At 47.3% G+C, this 13,895-nt stretch overlaps 1 protein-coding gene across 2 annotated transcripts in view; it reads right to left on the bottom strand.

Moving 5' to 3' along the window:
* Window positions 1-11,406: 11,406 nt before the first annotated feature.
* Window positions 11,407-13,895, bottom strand: part of RDX (radixin) — an 84,749-nt gene continuing 82,260 nt past the window's right edge. The window contains exon 16 of one of the 2 annotated variants that reach the window (XM_019715274.2): window positions 11,407-12,021. The gene's annotated coding sequence lies outside the window, so the exon portion shown is untranslated. The remainder of the gene's footprint in view (window positions 12,022-13,895) is intronic. The other variant, XM_019715276.2, reaches the window with a different exon arrangement.

Below are 13,895 nucleotides of genomic sequence, written 5' to 3'. Positions count from 1 at the left end.
AAAAAATGACCACTTTATTACACCATATGTAAAAATAAACGAAACGGATTAAAGACTTAAATGTAAGACCTGAAACCATAAAACTCCTAGAAGAAAACACAATAAACTCTTTGACATTGGTCTTGGCAATATTTTTTGGATATTTTCTCATGCAAAAGCAACACAAGCAAAAAGGCAACATAAATAAAAATAAACAAGTGGGACTACAACAAACTAAAAAGCTTTTGCACAGTAAAGGAAACCATCAACAAGACAAAAAGGCAACCTACTGAATGGGAGAAAATATTTGCCAAACATATATCCAGTAAGAGGTCAATATCCTAAATATATACAGAACTCATAAAACTTAACACCAAAAAAAATAAACAATCTGATTGAAACATGGGCAAAAGACCTGAATAGACATTTCTCTAAAGAGGACATACAGATGGCCAATAGACATATGAAAAGATGCTCAGTTAGTATCACTAATCATCAGAGAAATGCAAATAAAAACCACAATGAGACACCACCTCACACCTATCAGAATGGTTATCATCAATAAATTAACAAACAAGTGCTGGTGAGGATGTGGAGAAAAGGGAACCATCGTGAACTATTGGTAGGATTCCAAATTGGTGCAACCACTAGGGAAAACAGTATGGAGTTTCCTCAAAAAATTAAAAATAGAACTATCATATGATAGCAATCCTACTTCTGGGTATTTATGTGGGGAAAACGAAACAATAATTTGAAAAGATACATGCACTCCTATGTTCACTGCAGCATTTTTTACAATAGCCAAGGTATGGGCGCATCCTAGGTGTCCACTGATTGATGATTTTATGAAGAAAATGTGATACATATATACAATGGAATATTATTCACCATAAAAAAGAATGAAAGCTTGCCATTTGCAACAACATGGATAGACCTAGAAGGTATTAATGCTAAGTCAAATAAGTTGGACAGAGAAAGACAAATATAATTTCACTTATATGTGAAATCTAAAAAACAAAACAAATGAACAAACAAAACCAACACAGAAACTAGCTCATCGATACAGAGAACTGATGGTTGCCAGAGGGGAGGGGGATAGAGGATGGGCAGAAAAGGGGAAGGGGATTAAGAAGTTCAAACTTCCAGTTATAAAATAGGTCAGCGGGGATATAAAGTACAGCAATATATACTTTATATAGTCCATAATGTCGTAATAACAATGTAGTGACAGATGGGTACTAGACTTGCTGCACTGATCATTTTATAAAGCATATAAAATCGCTGAATCACTATGTTGTACACCCGAAACACACAATATTGTACCTCAACTATAATTAAAAATAATTTTTTTGAAAACGATCTTGGTATCCCATTTCCTTGCTACTCCCGTTGTCAGGCCCTTCCTGGCTTAAAAGTTTTCTACATATCATAATAGGGAAATAAATGGAATAACAAAAACACTGATAATAAAACCAAAGGTGATCCTTCCAGAATGTCACAGTTCAGTAGTTCACGGACTGCATTACTGACCCCGTCTGAGCTCTACTTTCATTCCTGAAGATGACATTCGGCAAACCTGTCTGTACCCCTTCCCTGACCTGAGGGAAAGGGAATGACGTCCCACAGTATAGGAACCCGGGGGCCAATCTGGACAGAGCAGTAGGTGCTCTGGGGCCTCAGGTGACAGTGCACATTTCTGGGGAGATGTCAGGTGAAATTAGGTAACTGGTTTTCTCTTTGAGCATTTCCTCCTAGTTTATAACTGCTGCTCTCAAAGTTGGAGAGACTGGGCTGATGGGGAGACCACTCACGTTTGAGGGTCCAGTACTGTACATAAGTTAAACTAAAAATCCTCTGAAATGGGCATTATCCCTATTGTAGAGGCAAATCCCACTCTACATGCTTCCAAAATTCTGTTTTTCCTTTTCACTGTGCTGCAAGTACTAGGAATGGGCCCACAATCATCCTTATGTGGGTTATTCTATAAAAATTTAGGTGTGAAGAATGAGCATCAGTGATACTGTAACTGGACGTACTTACATGTGCTATGACTACCCTGGGACAGGGAAACACTAGGGAAAAATATGAATAAGAACTTCGTTTCTCTGCTTCAGTAGACACACACACCTTCACTCTGCTTTCGTTTATAGTCATGACAAAGATGTCACTTGTCTTGGAGGGAAAGATTACCCAGTGATCGACCTGTCCTGAGGCTTGTGATGGTGGCCCAGGACCCACAGCTGACCAGGGCTCAGTGCTCGAGGTCTCAGGAAACCCACTGCCTGCAGCCTCTCTGATAAGCAAGACCAGTCGGTAGATTCTATGCCAAAAGGAAATTAGAGTCTGGACTCATGTCTACAGTCCCTAGTGTCCTTTGTAGTCCTAGAGAGAAAGGCAGCACACTTTCTCAGGTTTCCAGCCATGCACAGAGCCCTTCTCTGGTGTCTTTCAAGAAGCCCCACGTGCAGACTATTGACAATACCCACTGCAAACACAACACCTCAGATGAAGCAGCTGCCATTTGCGTTTCCCATGCTTTCTAGTTGCACAAACGCAGCATGAGATTAGAAATAGAAAGGTTTAATTAGGTGGTGGAACAGATTCTCTTCCCAGTTCCCCCGGAGAGCTCAGCAAGAGACAGAATACTGAAAGAATAGGAAATACAGTGTTGAAATGCACTGCCCTTTGGCCAAGTCTCTGGCCTGCCCTGCTCTTACCCAGAGGCTGTGCTGGCGAGCTCAGTGCTCACCCGCTGATGAGGTCACCCTTCAGCCCCTCAGGGGCCCCTTACAAGGGCTAGACAGCTCTTCTCTCACCCTCTGCTTTCCAAAGATGTAATTATCATTCATTTAACTAATTGTTTCAAATATGCATATGAAAAAAAATAAAGGAGATGGCAAATGCAATTTTGTAACTACATGAAAAGCTCAGGAGGAGATTTAGGGGTTTGCTATGTACGTTTCCAAATTATCAAGACCAGGACAAAACACACTGCGCTGTTGTGAATGCAACACCCATTAAACACTGCTAATTATACAGCGAGCAGTGAGCAAAATGCCTGTCATGTGGAGACCCTGCTCGCTGCACCATTTGTCATGCTAGGCGGCCTGTGGGGTCTCTGGTCCCGCTCCCCACATAAGAACGCAGGATATGGCTAGGTCAAAAAGGAACACCCACGGAGCCATAGGTAGGCGAGTCATACCACTATGGTCTCACTGGAGGCTGGAGCCACACGACCTGCAACCTGCTGTCCATTTTTCTGCCTGCCACCCTACCGACCAACCAATGCAGCCACGGCAGTTATATCAGTGGCTAATTGGCTAACTAGTAACAGCTGACGGTCAATTAGCCACAGCTGACGGCCATCTACTACCCAAGTCAGCACCTTTCCATGTGAGGCCAAGGGCCTGGAAACTGCTCTCTGGGACTGTGTCCCCACACTCCACCCCTACAGGGTCTCGCCTCACAATCTATGTGACAAGCGTCTTCTGCGAGGGTCCCTGTGCCATAATAGCCTACAGGCACCTACGGACAGAAAGAAACAGACTTAGGAACCAACAAGGGCAAATCCCTTCCATCTGGGAGGATACATGCCAGCTTTTTGTCCTGGGAAGAGGGCCACTGCCACTGGCACCTTTCCCAGTTTGTGGTACCAGACTTTTATGGCAGTGCTTGGGGTCCCTTGCATAGTTTCAACATGTAACAGAACAGGGGACCCCATAATAGACCTCAGAATAGTGAGAGCACATAGGTTCCCCGCATATTAGGGTTGAAAATAGCATGTCTCATACCCATTTCACAGATGACCTGCGTAAGTTCCGTATATGACTGCCATTGACTCACAGTGTCTGGCAGCTCGCCAGCCTGTCCCCATACTGTGCGTACCGCAGCAGTCAGCCACTCCATTAGAGAATGGTTGCCCTGGTCGTGGGCCAACCTATGGCAGTTCTGTAACCTTTGTCGCAGGGACGGATGCACTGTCACGAAGGCTAGCTTTTCCATCTCGCCTGGGGAGCAGAGAATGCTGTCTGCTCCCTCATCCCATAAACGTAGTAGCCAAGCCGAGACTGGCTCTCCAGGGCGCTGTCGGTACCGCCTCCCCAGCTCCTGCAACTCAGTGGGAGTGTACGGGGTGTAGGCTGTGCACTGGGTCACAGCTGGCTTGCCGGCAGCAACGCCCCCGGGGCCCAAAGGTTGCTCACGTTTTACCCTTTGCTTAAAGATTGGCCGGGCTTGGGGCTTGGGAACCACGTTGTCTCCACTCGCTTCCTCCGTGTCTGCCTCTGAGTCTCCACTGTGGGGCCCCTCTTCCAACAGGCGGACCCGAGCTTCCAGCGCCTCCAACCAGGACACCTGGTCTGGCACCTGGGCCATTTCATGAAGCGCGTTTTCCGTGTTGAGACTCAAGGCCGTGAGGAACATCCGGACCACATGGCCAGCTGTAGCGTTTGCCTCCTCCGACAACCACTCAGTCAGAGCCTGCAGGGCCCTCTCCCCGCTGGTTAGAGAGCCATCCATGTCCTCCCACCCCTTCTTGGGGGTCCAACTCCTGAGAACAGTGGCCACTGGGCACCACACACTGTGTGGGAATCTTGCTCGCCACGCCAGGCATCTGAGTGGGTGGAGGTCTCGGCGTAAGATGTCTGCAACTCTCGGAGCCTACAGCAGCAGCCCACCAAAAAGCCGGTAATGCCTGCTATAGCCAACAGGGCGCATGACATCCGGAGGCTCAAGAGGACCACCAATTCACCGAGGGGTCACGTCTCTCCCAGGCAGATTGCACTCCCCATCTCTGGCACTGCTCCTCATGGGCTTCCCAAGACTGAGTTTTCACACTCACAAACTGCTCTACCATTCTTCAGAGAGTTTTGGCTGGCGCCATACACTACTCGCTGAGCCATTTGTTGTGTGAGAGACCCTGCTCGCTCCGCCATTTGTCATGTGGGGTGGCCTGTGGGGTCTCTGGTCCCACACAAGAATGCAGGATATGGTGAGGCCAAAAAGGAACACCCACGGAGCCATAGGTAGGGGAGTCATACCACTATGGTCTCACTAGAGGCTGGACCCACACTACGTGCGACCTGCTGTCCACTTCTCTGCCTGCCAACCCACCGACTGACTCGACTCTTGATTCCGACTCACCAACCAGCGCAGCCGCGGCAGTTATATCAGTGGCTACTTGGCTAACTGGTTACAGCTGGTGGTCAATTAGCCACAGCTGACGGCCATCTACTACCCGAGCCAGCACCTTTCCACGTGAGGCTGAGAGCCGGGAAACTGCTCTCTGGGACTCTGTCCCCAAAATTTCTGTTCTAGTTCAAGCTCACCTTCATGGACTATGTGGGACTCAGCAGGTGGGGAGCAGTGGGAGGGCCTGAGTGGCTGCAGGAGGCCACTGGCCCGGGGAGCCGGTCCCCCAGCAGCAGGTTCTCAGAAACCTCAGAGCGGAGCTTCCCCAACTCACAGCCCATTTCTTCCTGATCATTAGTTACCAAATTGTCAGTCCCGCACGCCCTCTGTGATGGGCCCTATTTATATCTCCTCCACAGCCCTTCTCACCATCTGACACACCACATAATTAGTTTATTGTTCACCTCTGTCATCTGGAAATGTAAACTCCATGAAGGCAGGGACTTGACTTACTTGGTTGCACAGTCCATATACGATGAATGAATAGACAAAGCTCCTTTGTTGCCACATTCCAGGTAGCACCTTGGAGTGTCTAGCTGTGCCTGAGTGAGCACAGCTTAGGTGGCAGCTGGGCCCCAGCCTACTACTCAACCTGTGGCTCAGGACTGTGGGTCCTAGCCCCCCTCTCAGGTTGGGGCCCCTTGGGATTGGCCCCTTCCCAGTGTCTCTCACTGCAGGTCTGGGTGGGCAGGAGGTCAGGGCTTGGCTGGGAATCAGGCAGTGGCCCCTGTGCCCTAGTGTTATGCTGTGTGGATTTGAAGGGTATTTCCAGAGAGGACAATGGGCTGTGCAGTCCAGAGCAGAGCTACTATTTCCCAACAGAGCAAGGAAAGGGGTCATCCAAGGCCCAGTTACCACATACACCAGGGAGAGATTTACTAGGCATAGCCATTTTTAATCAGCTCCACTGTTCCCAGCAGCAGCTTTTACTCCCAGACACTGTTAGTCACCTCAGACCCAGGCCCAGGACACACCCACGAGTCAACTCTTGATGGGCTGGGTATAAGTGCTCTGTCATGTGGCCATCCATATACCCTAGAGCCCTCCTTGTCCCTCTCAAAACTTGCCTTGACCTCTCCGGCCGGCCTCAGGACAAGACCTGAGCAGAGAGAAGGGCTACACACAGCAGCCAGCTCGCTGTATGAGTAGCTTTCTCAAAGGAAAAAGTTGCAGCTTCCAATGTCACCATGAATTATCAGCCTTGCACTCTCCCTTGAATCATCAGCCAGCGAGGACTAACGAACACTGCCAGCGCCTTGCCCAGGACCAGCGGAAGCAGGAGATGTGGAAGCTCAAGGGTATAAGAGGCCCTTGCAACCTCTCATTCTGAGAGCAGGGCCCAGGACACAGTCGATGGTCCTAAATAGTTTTTGAATGAATGAATGAATGAGTGGTATTCTCTAGGGTCACCCTATTTCTTTAAACTTGTACCAAGTCTCTACATTTCTACCTTTAGGACACCTCCTGGCATGCGTCCCCCAGGGCTAAGTGAGCAGGCTGCACCAGGATAACAGGACACCTGACTAGCATTGCTGTGTTAAATTAAGATAAAAGGAACTGAAAGTGGGTTCTAAGCACCTATAGACTTTATCTATTTGAGGAGAAAAAAAATATATGTAACAGAAATCAATTCATTATTTTACCAGTAGAAATTAAAGTTCAGAGAGGTTAAACAACTGGCCGAAAGTCACACAGCAGAAAATGATAGAGTTAGAATTAGAATGAGTCTCATTTTCAAACCACAGAGGCTTGTTCACCGTGAGGACAGGGAAGAGCAATGATGTCTCACTCGCTCTAACTTGGGTTGCCTTCACCTTGGGTCAACCACCAAACCAGAAAAAAAAGCAGTGCCAAAAGTATATGTGAGGTTCAGGGTGCAAGAGGTCTGTGTACACCCATTCCCAAGGCCTCTAGTTCCTCTCAGAGGGGGCCCGAGGTGCTGGCCCATGTGCAGTGAGGGGCCACCAGGTGAGAAGCTTTGCTCTGCCCCGGGGCTTGCTGTCTGCTCTATTTCTGAGGATGGGGAGGAAGCTGGGTATATCGCTCAGGTCCCCTTCTTTCTCAAAGGGTAAAAGGGGACATAGTCTGACCTTAAGGCACAGTGGGCGCAGCAGAGACAGTGGTGCTCACCAAGTATCCCCCTACCTTTCCCAGGCCCCGTGTGAGTAACAGTGGCCCGTGACTACTGATCAGTGAAATATGAGCAGAAGAAACCTGGGCCGAGGTGGTGGAAAGCCTTGCAGGGTTCTCCAGTCTCTGTGCCCCTGCCGTGGTGCTTGAGAGCCTACATGTTCCACATGGCGCAGGGAAAACCAGGTCCCCCAGAACTGTGAGGAGTGAAATATGCCCAATGCACATGAGCGAGGGATGAGCCTGAGGTGTGCGCATTCTCACTGACCAAGCTAGAGCCTGGCCTGTTCTGACTAAAGGAAATCTGACGGGTGGGAAGGAAGCCCTGGAGGTGGGAGGGAGGTCCAGCTGTTGACAGTTAAGGGGGACCTGGCTCTAGGGAACAGCCACACTGTGGAGGGCAGTGGAAAGGCCGGTGCAGCAGGCAGGCACGGCATGCCTCATAACAGAGGCCTGAGAGGTGGGCCAGAGCGAAGTGGGAAACAAGACAGACTGGGTGAGAGTGATTCTGAAGAATTCAGGAGTTTGTTGAGTAAAAGAAAACAGACACGAGCGAGGACATGCTGAATGATTGCATTTATATAACGTACCTAACAGTAAAACATACCTCCCATTAGAATTCAAGGTCGTACTCACCCTGGGAGGGAGGATAAGTAACTGAGGAAAGACAGCAAGACTCTTGGGGGGTAAATGTTCTCTTTCTGGTCTGGTGCTGATTCCACTGGTGCTTTCAGTCTGTGAAGATTCTTCACGTTGTCCACTAATCTGCAAATGTTTGTGTTTTATATTTCAATTAAAAGCTTTTAAAATGCACTAGCTTCATCATTACTGAAAAGCCCCAGTTAAATGTTTATTCGTGCACAGTGTTCTACATGGTTTTACCAAAGGAGAACTGCACACATCTCTTGGATTCGGTGTTTAAATTGGCATTTCAGGGCTGATTTATGGCTGGCATTGATTCTGCTGCTGTTCTACTTAGAACAGAAACGAGTATAATCCATAACCATTTGTTTCTCCCCAAGGCCGTGGGCTAGGAGAGGATATTGATTTGTAAGAGTTACTTACTCATAACTGGCCAAAGAATGTCTGCCGCCCTGGTTTCTGAAGGACGCCCAGCTGACTCAGACAGCCTGGAGAGAACACTCAGTGCCAGAGTCTGAGGGACCTATAAACAGAACTCCTTACCTCAGCCAAGCATTCCCTGGGTCTGTTAAGTGTGGCCCCCAGAGCAGCAGCGCAGCCCACAGCCTCAGTTGGGAACTTGTTAGAGACGCACATTCTTGGGCCCCACCCGGACTTGTGAATCAGACATCGGTGTTTCAACAAGCCTTCCAGGTGATTCTGACGCACATTAAAGAGAACCACTGTGCTCAATCAATTGGGAATGAAAGCAAAAGAAGGAGCAGGTGAAGGTCGGAGAGCACCTTGATCACTGATGAAGCCAGTACTGGAGAATGCGGCTTAGACCGGTGGCAAGTGGCTTCCTAATGTTGAAGCCCAAATTAGGCAGACTCACGCTTGTGTGGGAGCCCGGGCCTGCCTCTGTAAAACCAGGCCGTAGAGGAGCAGACTGTAATCTGCTCCTGTAGACAGCCAGCTCCCAGCAGGAAAAGAGGAGGAAGAACCATACAAAGCTCCTCTACAAACTCACCAGTCAAGCAATTCATCCCACCTGCCTGGCAAGGGATGAGCGCGGGCCAGGGGGGCAGGACTGTCGCTAGTGTTGTGTCTCTGCTGAAGGTGGGAAAAGTTCCTCACCGACGCGTTCCTTAAGTGTGTGTGTGGATTCTTAGTGACTGGAAGTGATCAGCTTTACTCCCTTTCGCGTGGCTGCACCCGTCAGCTGTGCAGGTCTGACCCGGACTGAAGTCCACCAGTTTACAAGGGCCAGGGGGCGCTCTTCCTGGCGCCGCCCCGTGGGTGGGGTGGGCGGTTGTGGGGACAGAGCCCCAGAAAGTAGTTTCCAGGCTCTCGGCCTCACATAGACAGGTGCTGGCTCAGGTAGTAAATGGCCATCAACTGTGATGGGATGGCCATCAGCTGTGGCTAGTTGGCCGTCAGCTGTAACCAGTGAGCCATTGGCCACTAATATAACTGCTGTGGCTATGCTAGCAGAGAGAAGGAGAAGAGAAGAATGGGGGCTAGCAAGAAGATGGCGGCTGGGCTGGCAAGCGTGGATGGCGGTTTGCAGACAGTGTGGATCCAGCCTCCAGTGAGAATATAGTGCCGCCAGAGAGAGTGTAGTGGTGTGGCTCCCCTATCTATGGCTCCGTGGGTGTTCCTTTTTGGCCTCACCATGTCCTGCGTTCTTGTGTGGGGGGCGGGAGCGGAGACCCCGCCAGACACCCAGCACGACAGCGGTTCAGGAAGAAAAGTGGCTTCTTATTCTGAGGCTTCAGCGTCCCACCCGCCTGTCCCAGCAAGTGTAGACGGCAGTCTTCCTGCCCTCTGCAAAACAGACCCCAAGAAGAAATCCAGCCGATAGGATGTGAAAAGGGAGAGCTGAGTATATTGTTTCCTCAGAAGGGTTTGACCAGGTGGTGCTTTGACTTGTCGTTATCTTAATGCAGTTCTCAGTGTCTGAAAAGAAGTGATCTTCCTAACTCTCTTTTGCCTCTCAATTGCCCATTTTTGCCATCCCATGACCTTGCTTTTTAGCATTAAAAGTGTGCTATACTGCCTTCCCTTTCTCAAAGGAAGAGACTCAAAAAACAGAAAGAATCTTAGGAATCACTTAGTCCAAACACCTCGTTTCCCAGCAGATAGATCATAGGTCCAGAGAGTTGAAGTGACGTGTTGTCCCGGGTCTAACTGCTGGCCGAGTCACCACCCACATCCAGGTGTAACATGCACAGGCTGAAAATGCTCAGTAAACAGCTCCACAGCTCCATAAACAAGCTTATAAACTGTTGCTTATGTAGCATTATCTCTAATTGGGCTTATCTTGTATCACACTATAATCAGAAGCAACTGATAATTTATCACGTATCTTTTTAAATAATTTCTCCCTGTATCACCAGTCCTGGCCAGACAAATCTATGTGGAGAATAGGCGTGTCAAGTGGTATCGCAGGAACTTGCCGTGGAAGGCTGCAGCCTACACCATGCCTTCTTTATCTTTTGACCCTGAGCCTCAGGTTCTCTGGTGGATCTATTAAAAGGTGAAAGTAAGAACAGACCTGGCATGATCGTTCAGATAGTTATCTGATCAGTGGTTCAAAGGGCTCAACCTGATGACTTCCGCAAACGCTTCCAGTCACCTTGTTTTAATACATAAAAAGTAGGCTTTCAAGTGCTGCCTGTGAACCTGTGCCCGGGGACACCCAACCTCCCGCTCCTTTGCCTTCCCAGATCTTACGACCAAGTGGTTTTCCAACAACTTCCGCTTATAAAGGAGAAGCCTGAGAGACAGCACTTTGATAAGAAACCACAATAAAGTATGTGGTTATTTTTTAGGGATTAGAAAAAGGATTGATAACCAAAGATTTCAGATAAATTATGAGAGCACTTTGGGAATAAATATTCCTTTGATAGTAGACAAATAGCATAATTTCTGCCAAACAAAAGGTTATTTGCTGATGTGTCTGCTTCAGGAGGACACTGTTTCTAAAACAACTAGACTTAGTCCCCCTGAAAAAAACATCAGGTGGAAAATTCAGTGTCATGTTGGCATATTTTGTGTGGTTATCTGAAAATGTTAAAGGGTACCTTTGTGCCTGGCACGTAAGTACCTGCCATATAATCGCAGCACAATACATTCGTAAAGGATGTAAGAGTGATTACTAAAATAGCTGACTCATGTTGCAAACTGTCACCCAATCCTCCAAGCTTCAGTCCCTGGATATTCAAGCCACCTTCGAGTGCCAGGAATAGTGCCACCTAGTGAATTAATAATGCGGCTTCACTCCCAGCTCTGCCACCGTACGCCTCAACCGCCTTTCTCCAAACACTGGCCAACTCTAAACTAACACTTTGTGAAATCAGAGAAGATGAGCACCTGAGATGGGGCAGGCAGGCCCCACCGGTCAGTAGGGCAGTTCCTCGAGAATGTGATAGTCACTGTCTGCCATCACCGTGCAGAATCAAGTGGAAAGTAATGCCCCAGGCCGATGTTAGAATATATTTATTGCTACATTTATATACAATTATACAAACAGCCAGGATGGGAAGGGGAGTGTTGCATCAATTTCTCCAGATTTCACAGATGCGCACAAGTAAACACAGCTGTACACCGTGCGTCTGCTCTGAGTTCAAAGCCAAAAATAAGTCACATACATTTTTTGAAAAAGTGGAAAATTCTTGGAAATTCTCTCCATATGTCCCTCCTTACAAGCTAGTCATGCAGACAAAAGTGGGCTCTCAGGAGCTGAGGCCTGCAGGCATCTGTTTGGGGGACAGTGCTTCGAAGACGGGATGCAGTGGGTGCTGGCTTGGGACTGTAGGGTGCATTGCAGGATCCCCAAGCCCTGGCCCGTCTTTCTGAGGTCTGTCCCTGGGAAAGGCAAGCGAGGGGTTTGGAGAAAGACAGGAGAGCAAGAAAGGGAAAACCAACAGTCAACTGAGATGTGGAGAGAACCATCAGCGAGAGCCCTGGATGCGGGAACACGTGTCCATCTGGTTCCAGCTGAGATTCTGGACTTTTGGGGATGTACACATTCAGAACATCAGGCATATCTTGGTAGGACCTTATCCTAAAGCTCGCCATGTGGCATATGCCAGGGGCCTGCATGAAGACATAGAAAGTGAACAGGAAATTTAGGTAAGAAAGAAGAAAATGAAACTTAAGTATTACCAGAATAGGATTGAAATGGACACGACCTTAATTGAAATGCACGTATTTCATAAATAACGTTTAGCCGTGGCTGAGTTTACTACTGAATTATGAAGGGAGATGGATGCTGAAGAAATGCCATGACATACAGATTGCACCAACACAAAAGCAATTCGACCAACTCTACACTCTGAGCTCTGCCCGGCTAGAATTAAGTTTGGTCCCCAAGAGAATCTAACAAACTAGTAGATCTTGCAATTCTCAGATCCAGAATTATAATATGGAGATGAGATCATGGTACAAACACACTCCCCTTCATATAAACTTTTGTGACGTGAATCACAAGAAAAGTCTTTGGGCAGCCTGTGGGGCACATGTGCCCAAAAAGGTGAGCTCACCGTACTTATACCAGCTCCATCTGACCCACCTCAGGCCATTTCCTGACCCAGGGGTCCAGGAGAGAGAATCTTCAAATCAGGTCTAACGTGGCCTCCTAAGCGCAAATCAGCCTAGCCCCTCAGAGAAAGGACAAGGCCTGTAGGCTGAGAGAAAGAAGTTTGTGGGTCTGAATACACCAGACTGCCAGAGGCATTTGGGGCTGATTAGTAATTTGGATGTAGCCTGGTACCTGAGATTGTTGGGCATTCTATCCCTGAAAAACAAAACAACCCCCCACCCCCCAAAACAGCCAGCTATAGCTTGTCCATGGCTATAGATGTTACCTCTAATTCCTCACCACCATAATCCCATAGGCCACAGGAAGACAAGACGAGCAGACACCCTAAAGACAGTGGGAGAAGGATCGGAAAACCACTCAGAAGTCCCTGTGCTTTTTCTTGGGTCAATAACACTATAATCAACTATGGAGAGGCCCAGCAGATCTTCTGAGGCTGCCAACTATGTGACATTTCAAGCTGAAGGATGTGGCGACTGCCAACTCCTTTGATCCTTTAATAAATTAATCTCTGGATGATTAAAAATCTCTGTCATTTGATCTTGACTTTTCTGGTGAGTCATGCAGAAAATTTCTTTTCCTGCTTCTGACAACAATAGCACAGAGTCAAATTCACTCAAAGATTTTGTTCTCAAAAGCATTAACAGATAAAAGTCAGTGATGGAAAACTGCAAAACATCAGGCAAATTTTAATTTGGGGGATTTTATCAATCAGCAAACAAAATGTTACATTAATTCCTGCATTAGAAAAAATGATTTAAAGATGAAGAACTGAGAAGAATATTGTTCATGACAATCTATGGAATACAAGAACATGTTCTAAACAAGGATTTTAGCTCAAGTATCAGGAATAAGACTAACTGGATTATATGAATTCGCAATCAGCTCTACCTTTCACACTGAGTGAGAGTGAATGGTGATGGATATGCCACAAGCCCTTCAGGTGGGTTTGAAACAATGAAGTATTTTGGTGATGTCACGGAATGTCAGAGATTCTTGCATGCCTTTCAACCCATTTCAGACTGATCTAAAATCAAGGCCAAAGAAGCAAATCATTTCTAAAAATTCCCCACCTGAAGTGAACATGCCTGACCATTTTTTTTTCATGTCACATGAAAAACATCAAAAAATTAATAATGTTATAATGGACATTTATTCTACATCTTAAAATATAACCTCAAATATTTTCACATATAGCTAGAGTTAGGTTTATAGAACTTTGACAGGCTTAATTAGCAGGTTGAGGGAACGCAAGTGAACCCTTCAAGATCTATAGGATAAACTGCATTGCTGTGGTTTTATTTAGAAATGGGATGGGTCAAAACAGTCTCTGCCAAATAAATTAAGGAATTTTAAAACAACCTGTTATCAT

This window comes from Rhinolophus sinicus, chromosome 14 (genome assembly GCF_057876585.1).
Source record: "Rhinolophus sinicus isolate RSI-liver-muscle chromosome 14, RSI-T2T, whole genome shotgun sequence".
NCBI classification, from domain to species: domain Eukaryota; kingdom Metazoa; phylum Chordata; class Mammalia; order Chiroptera; family Rhinolophidae; genus Rhinolophus; species Rhinolophus sinicus.
The sequence above is the reverse complement of the archived record's forward strand: the minus strand, read 5'-3'. Positions and strand labels throughout refer to the sequence as shown.